At 35.7% G+C, this 8,267-nt stretch overlaps 1 protein-coding gene across 1 annotated transcript in view; it reads left to right on the top strand.

Moving 5' to 3' along the window:
* Nucleotides 1-8,267, top strand: part of LOC138175814 (scm-like with four MBT domains protein 2) — a 305,235-nt gene that overhangs the window by 805 nt on the left and 296,163 nt on the right. The window lies entirely within an intron of this gene.

Raw genomic sequence — 8,267 nt, 5'->3', positions numbered from 1 at the left:
CCCAAACTGGGAATCTGACAGCTCCCGAGGCCTTAAATTTGTGATCTTGAAGCCTTTTGGGTTTTTCTGTGCCGTTTCTGGCAGAAACACCCTGGAGAAAATCTCAGATTGCCGGGCTTGGTAATGGTTGCGCTCTAATCATCTCTCTTCTCTTCACCCCCATCTCCCTCCCTTCTCTTAACCACCTCCCCCTAGTGTTTTTGAATAGCTGAAGCTCCCCACCCGGCCACCCAAGACTTATTCTAACTATGATATGCTGTCCAGCTGGGAACTGAAATTCACCAATGATGAAGAGAAATTGATTGGAAAGTGTTTTTTTATCCTCACCTTTTCTTGAAGCAATTATAGACTAATTTTTGAACTCACCTGACTATAAATAACCCTGGTCTGCGTTCTTTTTGTTTTTTTTTTCCTCTTTAAATGGCAAAATGAATTCTAGAAGAAGATTGGGTGGCTCAGGATTTTTCCCTCTCCCCTCTTTATCATGAGGAATTCTAAACTACCACAACCCATTCCTGCCCAAACCCAGCCAAGGAGGCATCTCTAACTTTGTTTTAGTAATCATTCTCTTCTATTCCTCTCTCCCCACCCTACTTTATATGTATGGGATACTATATGATGGAAACCTTGTTTTTAGCAGTAAGTGAAAGGGAAGGATGTACTTCAATCGAAATATACTTTGGGGAGTTTAGGAATTCTGTATGTAATTAAGAACAATCAGGGACCATGCTAAGCCCTTAAAGCTCCCCTCTTGCTTGTCTGCTACCAGAAAAGAGAAAAAAAGGTTTTATTTACATGGCATCTCTTTGAGCAAAAATAAGAGGTTGAGTGTCCATTCGGAGTTACCACCAGCTCTGTTTATACTAGACTTTTGGACATAGTTTCAGTTGTACTGAGATCCTGTTGAAGAAGATTGGGGTTGTCACTTAACCTCAGTGGGCTTCAATTTCTTCACTTGCAGAATGAGAGAGTTGAGCTAGATGGTCTCCAAAGCCCTTTCTTGTTCTAAAATTCTTTTGAGTTTATTAGCCTATGTAATAAGTATACCTAAATAATCTGTCTTCTGAACTGAAATTAAATAATATGAGTGTGACATAGGTAGTCTCTTCAATGTAGCCCAATCTAATCCTTGGGAAGATGGTTTAGTCTTTTTAGGTCTCAGTTTCTCACTTGTGAAATGAGATGGTTGGATTAGGTCATCTCTAAATTAACTTTATGACTTAGGTTTCAAAAGTATGTGGACATGCAGCTGGACTAGAGAGGGGTAGAGAAATTAAAACTGAAAGGTCCTTAAGTGGAGAGTTAACAGATGATGTGGGAATATGGTTGCTTTGTGTTTGTCTAAGGGTCCAGAATCCTCTGAGAAGTGTGTGACTTGTTTCAGCTCTCACTATCCCAGCAACCATTCTTAATATAGAATCATGTGAGACTAAAGAGTATCCTTATTTTACTTTTAAATTCCAAAGATGAAGATTCCACGACCCATTTAAATACCTTGTCCCACTTTTCAGTAGAATCAGACAGGAAGCCCAAGACTTTCATTCCCACTCCCTTCCTTTTGAAAGATTAGAAGGATTAAAAAAACTCCAAACCCCCAAAGCTCAGGACAGTTCATAAGAAAGATGATACAATGTGGAAAATAAGGCCATGCATTAACCATATTTGTATGCCAGATGTTTATTAGGAGAGATATGTACTGTAAACGAGTTTTTTTTTTTTTTTAGCTGGCAGCCTTGGAATAAGACATGAAATCTTAGCTTTTAAAAGTTGCTTACTACTCAAAATTGTTGTATGTCTATGAGTCATGGAACACTACAGTCTGAGGAATTAATAATAAATGTCACTCAGAGGGCAATAGAGAAGTGTGTGAGGTGAATATGAGCAAATAGCAACATCTATGAATGACAAAGAATTATGGAGGAAGTCTCAAGTACAATCATCAAAGAGATATGATTGAAAAAGATGGGCTGCCCTTAGGGTGAAAACCAGGGATATCTACCTGGTGGCAGTCTTTCTACAATTATCAAATTAAAACGCTTAACTCTAGTGTTGCAAGATAATTATAGTAAGCATATCATTTTATGCATTATCATCTTATCCCCTATTATCAATATTAAATCGAAAATTCTTTTAAAAAAAAGGCCATAATTTTTTTTTTATAGTTCTTGGCATCTTTATAAATGGCAACTATCTAGGAGTCCATAATCAACTATCTTCACTTTCATATCACTTATTCTTATTAGGAGATGCTGTCTTTTGACACCTGTTTGAGAATAGGGCTGTTGTATTTATTTTCTTTGTCATGTCTTTTTGATTTTTATAAAAATGTGTCTCTAGATGCATAGTGTTTATCTGATGAAATAAAATATTCTGCAAGGTAGGGTAGGGAATGACATTGCAGGCTTTGTTGAGAAGGTTCAAAGAGATGTACCGTTAACTCCTCATGGGGAAGATTTTCATCCTGTGAATTCTTCCATGGAATTTTTGTTGAATGGGAAAAGCCTTTCTTTAAAAAAACAAAAACAAAGAAACCCTCAAATTATTGAAATAGACTCGTTCTGTGTTAAATTTGGTAGCTTTTCTTCCATATCAGTCAAATTTAAGAAGGAACTGAGAGTCTAAATTACAATGTTTTCAGGCTCTGCTATCATATGTGGTCTGTGGGCATATTACTCTTACTGTTTGCCACTCATTTAAAAACCAGGGATGCTATGTCTGGTAGGTAAGGGGATAAAAGACTAATGGGATGGTCTTTTGACTGTGTTAATAACGTTGTCCATGTACTGACCTAAAGTACTTTAAAATGTCTTATTGGACTATTTCTTCCCCTAATAGAATTTTCCCTAGTTACTAGGAAGTACAGCAAAGAAAAACAAACACTGGCCATTGTCTGACCAACTATATATGCCTCATTTTATAGCCATAGTCCACTATTTCCCTGATGAGAAGAGGGAGGTATGTTTTACCATAAGTCCTCTGAAGTCAAGCAGTGGTCATAATTCTAATGTTTTTTTACTTTTTTTCTTTTAAACTTACATTCTTATGATCATTGTATGAATTATTCTGGCTCAGTAGATATAGGCCTACCAAGTTTCTCTGAATTCTTCATCTTTGTCATTTCTTTATAATGTGATAGATTTGCACTCCATTCTTATACCACAGTTTGTACAATACTGCTATATATTTTTTTTGTACATGCGGGACCCTTCACAATGTCTTTGACTAATTTGAGTTATATACGTAGAAAAGTGGTATGGTTGGGGTCAGAGGTTTTGTACAACTCAGTAACTTTTCTGCCATAATTCAATACCGTTTTCAATACCACTACCATAATCAAGGCATAAGAGGAACACTGAACGTGGGAGTCAGGAACACCTGGGTTGGCATTTCACCTTGGAGACTAGCCTTTTTTATCTTATGCAAGACACTTAAGCTCACCGAAGCTTTGTTTCTTCATCTATAAAATGAAGTTACTAATAAGACATGACTAAATTCTAGGATTATTTTGCTGATCACATGAGAAAATGTGTGTAAAATACTTTGTTGAACTTTAATTTTTATTATAAATGTTTTTATTTTCAGAAGTGGTTGGGTCCATTCATAGCTCTCCAAATAATGCATTAGTGTATTTGACTTTTGCCAATTATCATTTATATCTACCAGTCAGATGGTTGGAGGGGAAGCCCCTGGGCTGCGTAAATTTGCATTTCTCTTAAAAGTGCTTCAGAGCATTCTTTGGTGTGGTTGTTGTTAGCTTGTTATTTTTCTTTCTTGAAAACTTCCTGTTCTAATTCTTAGACCCCCCTGTTTGTGGATCTTTTTATATATTTATAATAGGTTTCCTATATGTCTTGGGTATCAGTGCTTTCTCAGAGATTTGCTGCAATTTTTTTTCCCAAGCTACCGCTTCTTTTTTTAGTATAGCTGCATTGATACAGATTTAATGTCATTTAAGTAGGTTACTTCTAGAACTAGGAAAAACAATAAAATTAATTTGGAGGAACAAAAGATCAGGAAATCTCAAGGGAAGTAATGACAAAAAGTAGGAATGAAGTAGCTCCAGTGTTCCCAGTAGTTATCAAAACTATGTTTTTAGACTCATCTGTGACTTCATTAGTGTAGGAAGTCCTGTACTAATAATAGGAAATAACATTCTCCCAGTGTTATCAGCATCTATCATTTATACTTTTTAGGGAGTTATCTTTGGGGTTTGTCTCCAAAGGTGTGGTGGTGGTAATATCCCAAGTAGTGTATGGTAAGTCCACCCAAAGGTAGATTGCATGTCCACCACAACCATAGCTATGCTTTACCCATTGCAGACCCATAATTCTCTGTACCTTTTCCTTTCCTTGTGCAATCTCCCAGTCTTCCTCTTTGTGAATGAGGTACAGGCCTGTCAGGGCAGTTATTAATCGACCCTAGCTAGACACCCACAGCAGGATTTTTGCCCATTATCTCACAGGGCATTGATGAAAACAGATCATATTTTAAGGTAAATATAAATTATCTTTATAACAAGCCTCATTTTGATTTTTCTGTTTTTAAAAATGTATTTATGCATTCCCTCCCCACACCATAAGCATGTGGTTAAAATTTTCTCTTCCATCATTTATTTTATTTTTCATATTTATTTAATTTTAATTTATGGAATAAAACCAACATTTCCAAAACATAGTGTAATAAAAAAGATGCACATAAAACTACAAATATATTTTGTACAACTTGCAGTTCCTTTTAAGTATATAAAAAGGTAGCATATACATTTTTTCTTTTTTTTCATTTTTTTCTTCTCTTTCCTTGCTACCATTAGACACAAATAGGTGTACACACACACACAGGTAAAACTATTCAATATATCCATCAGGATGCAGACAGTGTCTTCCTTCATATGTCCTTTAGAGCTAATTTGGATTATCTGTTATAGTCTGTTATAGTCAAAATTACTTTTATTTGCTCAAAGTTTTTCTTAAAAAACATTGCTGTTTCTGTGTACAATGTTCTCTTGGTTTTGCTCATTCTGCCCTTTATTATTTTGTGCAGGTCTTTCCGTGTTTTTCTAAGATCATTGAGTACATTATTTCTTATAGCATAGTAGTATTGCTATTAAGGTGATCTTAGCCCCACCCCAGCCTATACATTCTCTTTTCTGGGGTGGAGTGCTGTCCTGGGAAATACTAACTTTGCTCTGAAAAGGAGGTCCTCTAGCCCCTTAACCATAGATTCTTTTGGCACACTGGTAAAGCCTATGTACTTCTTCTCAGAATAATGTTTTCAAATGCATAATAGAAAATACATAGAATTACAAAAGAAACCAGCTATATTGAAATACAGATTTTTGTGATTCCAGATTAAGAACCCTAACCCTAGACAAAAACTATTCATTATAAGACTCTCATTACAGACATGCACTCTCTCTCTCTCCCACCCCCACTCCCTTGGGCTTTTTCTTTAATAGCATCTTTTAATTTCTTCTTGAAAGGAGAGGCCTGCCTTCCAATCTTCCTATCCCAGACTTTCCCCTCTATTGCTTTTACCTAACTATCCTAAAACCATTTACTACTGTTAAGACACTAAATTACTATCCCTTTTCTGCTTACCCCCAGGCTTGGTGGGGTTATCCAGGGGCCTTAAGGCCACATGTGGCCTTCTAGGTCCTTAAGTACAGTCTTTTGACGAACTGGAATTTTACAAATTTGGATTTGGTTAAAAGGCCTCACTCACTTTAGGACCTAGAAGGCTACTTGTGGCCTTAAGGCCTCAGATTCCCCACGGCTGGGTTATACCTTCAGCTCCCCTCTGTCTTTTACACTCCTCCCTCCAGGTTTTGAGAGCTTCCCATTGTGGTGACCCATGCAAAAGATAGTGATATACTTAGAGTGGGATTGAGTCCAAAGAATATTGGTTCAGTTCTTTTTTCCTGTTTCCTGATTGCTTAAGATCCTTCTAAATCTTGAGTTTCTTAGATCTCTTATTTCTCATTTTTGTCTCTTTTACTCAATCTATTTTTTCCCTTAAAAAAAAATCTATAGATACGAGAGAATTCCATTTCTTAGTCTTTCTTTGACATATATTTATTTACCCTTGTTGGGATGTTTGAATTGGATGTTCTGCTCATGTCTGTCTCCTCCCTTCCCCCTCCTCCCTTTTCCTTGCCTCTGTCTCTCTCTTCCAGAAATCTCACAAATGGCTCTTTTGTTAAAAATCTCTCTTTTCCCATTAATTATTAGACTCAGGTTTGCAGAATATTATTTGGGGTTGACATGTGAGTTCCTCTGCTTTTTGGACCATTCTACTCTATTATTTTCTTTGATTTCTTGACTACTAGTAATACTGAGTGATTGGAATTGAGATTATTTCATAGCTGAAGACCTTTCTCCAGGTTGCTGGCAGACTTTGTTATTTGGTATTGAAATTTTGAAATATTACCACTACATGCCTTAGAGTTTCAGGACTAAAGTTTTTCTTTGGTAATGATCTGTGGTTTTATTCAATCTGTACTTCATTGTCAATATTCAGAAATACTGGATGTTTCTTTTCGTATGGTATTCAGGTCTGTAAAGTTTATCATGTTCTTCTGGGAGAACTATAGCTTCTAATTGAACTCTGCACATGTCTTTAGGGTCAGTTACTTTGGCTTGCTGAGAATTTATGTTCTTTTTTTCTTAAGGTTTTATTGATATTTTCTGTTTCTTACATCATGATAGTATGCCATGCAACTCTCCCCCTCCCTGAGACACATCCCATATAACAAATAATACTTTTAAAAGCGAGAATAAAAGCTCAGCACAACTGATCATTTCATCAAAAAAGTCTGAAAACATGTGCAAAATCTCCCATCTCCACAAAGGGGGTAGGTTTGGGGGTGGGGTATCTTCTCATATGTCTCCATTTGAGTCCTGTTTGAGATTTATAATTTTGTTATGTTTGCTTTTGATTTTTTGGTGTGTCATTGTTCTTTCCATTTCCATCGTTGTGGTTGTTGTGTATGTTGTTTTATTGGCTCTGCTTACTTCACTCTGCATCAGTTCATATAGATCTTCCCATGCTTTTTTGTAGTTATCACATAATAAATTTTTACAACACAGCAATATTCCATGTCATTCATGTACCAGAATTTGTTTAGCCATTTCTCCATTGATGAATGGATATCTACCTTGTTTCCAATTTTTAACTATCACAAAAAGTATCGCTATAAATATTTTGGAGTTTATGGGAATTTTTTCCTTACATATGGCTTCCTTAGGGTATAAACCTAGTTAATGAAGTCTTTTGTTCAGAGGGCATGGATAGTTTTACTCACTTTATTTGCATAATTCCAAATTACTTTCCAAAATGGTTGTACCACTTCCCAACTCCACCAACAATGTATTAGTGTGCCTATTTTCTGTAACCTCTAATACTGATTTGCCATTTGGGCGTCATTTTTGCCGCTTTGTAGGGTGTGAGATGAAACCTCAGAATTGTTTTGTTTTGCATTCTTCTTATTTAGTAATCAGAAGCATTTTTTTCATGTGGTTGTGAATCCTTTTGCAGGTCTGTTGATAATTGTTCATCTTCTTTGACTATCTATTGGGGAGTAGCTGTTATCATATATCTTGGAAACCAAACCCTTACCTGCGAAGTTGGATATGAAAGATTTTTCCCATTTGACCATTTCTTTCTCATCCTAGATTCATTAATGTCTGTGCAGAAACTTTTCAGTTTTAAATACTCAAAAAGTGATCTATTTTTTCTTTTGTTATTGTCTCTATCTCTTGTTTGGTTAAGAATGCATCTCTTACCCATAGCTGTGAAAGGTGTATGATCTTTTTAATCTTCTAATTTTTTTATAATATGATCTTTAATATTAAAATCATATATCCATTTAGAATGTATTGTAGAATATGGTGTAAGATATTGGTCTGAGGCTAATTTATGCTTTCAGTTTTTCCAGAAGTTTTTTTATCAGATAGGGAGATTTTCCCTAGGTAATTTATAGTTTCTACTTTATCAAACACTGAATTATTGAGTTCTTTTGTTTCTGAATCTTCTTTGTCTAGTCTGTTGCATCGATTTATCCTTTACAAATACCAGATGGTTTTGATGACTACTGCTTTATAATATAGTTCTGAAGTCTGGAAATCCTCTTGCTACTTGTCCATACTTTTTTTTCATCATTTCCCTTGATATTCTAGATCTATCCTCATTCCTTCCTTCTTTACTTCTTCCTTCCTTCTTTCCTTCCTTCCTTCCTTCCTTCCTTCCTTCCTTCCTTCCTTCCTTCCTTC

This window comes from Petaurus breviceps, unplaced genomic scaffold, assembly GCF_028583685.1.
Source record: "Petaurus breviceps papuanus isolate PSGF00001 unplaced genomic scaffold, PetGlider_PUasm1.0 79, whole genome shotgun sequence".
Lineage (NCBI taxonomy): Eukaryota > Metazoa > Chordata > Mammalia > Diprotodontia > Petauridae > Petaurus > Petaurus breviceps.
This window is presented reverse-complemented; position numbering and strand designations above follow the sequence as displayed.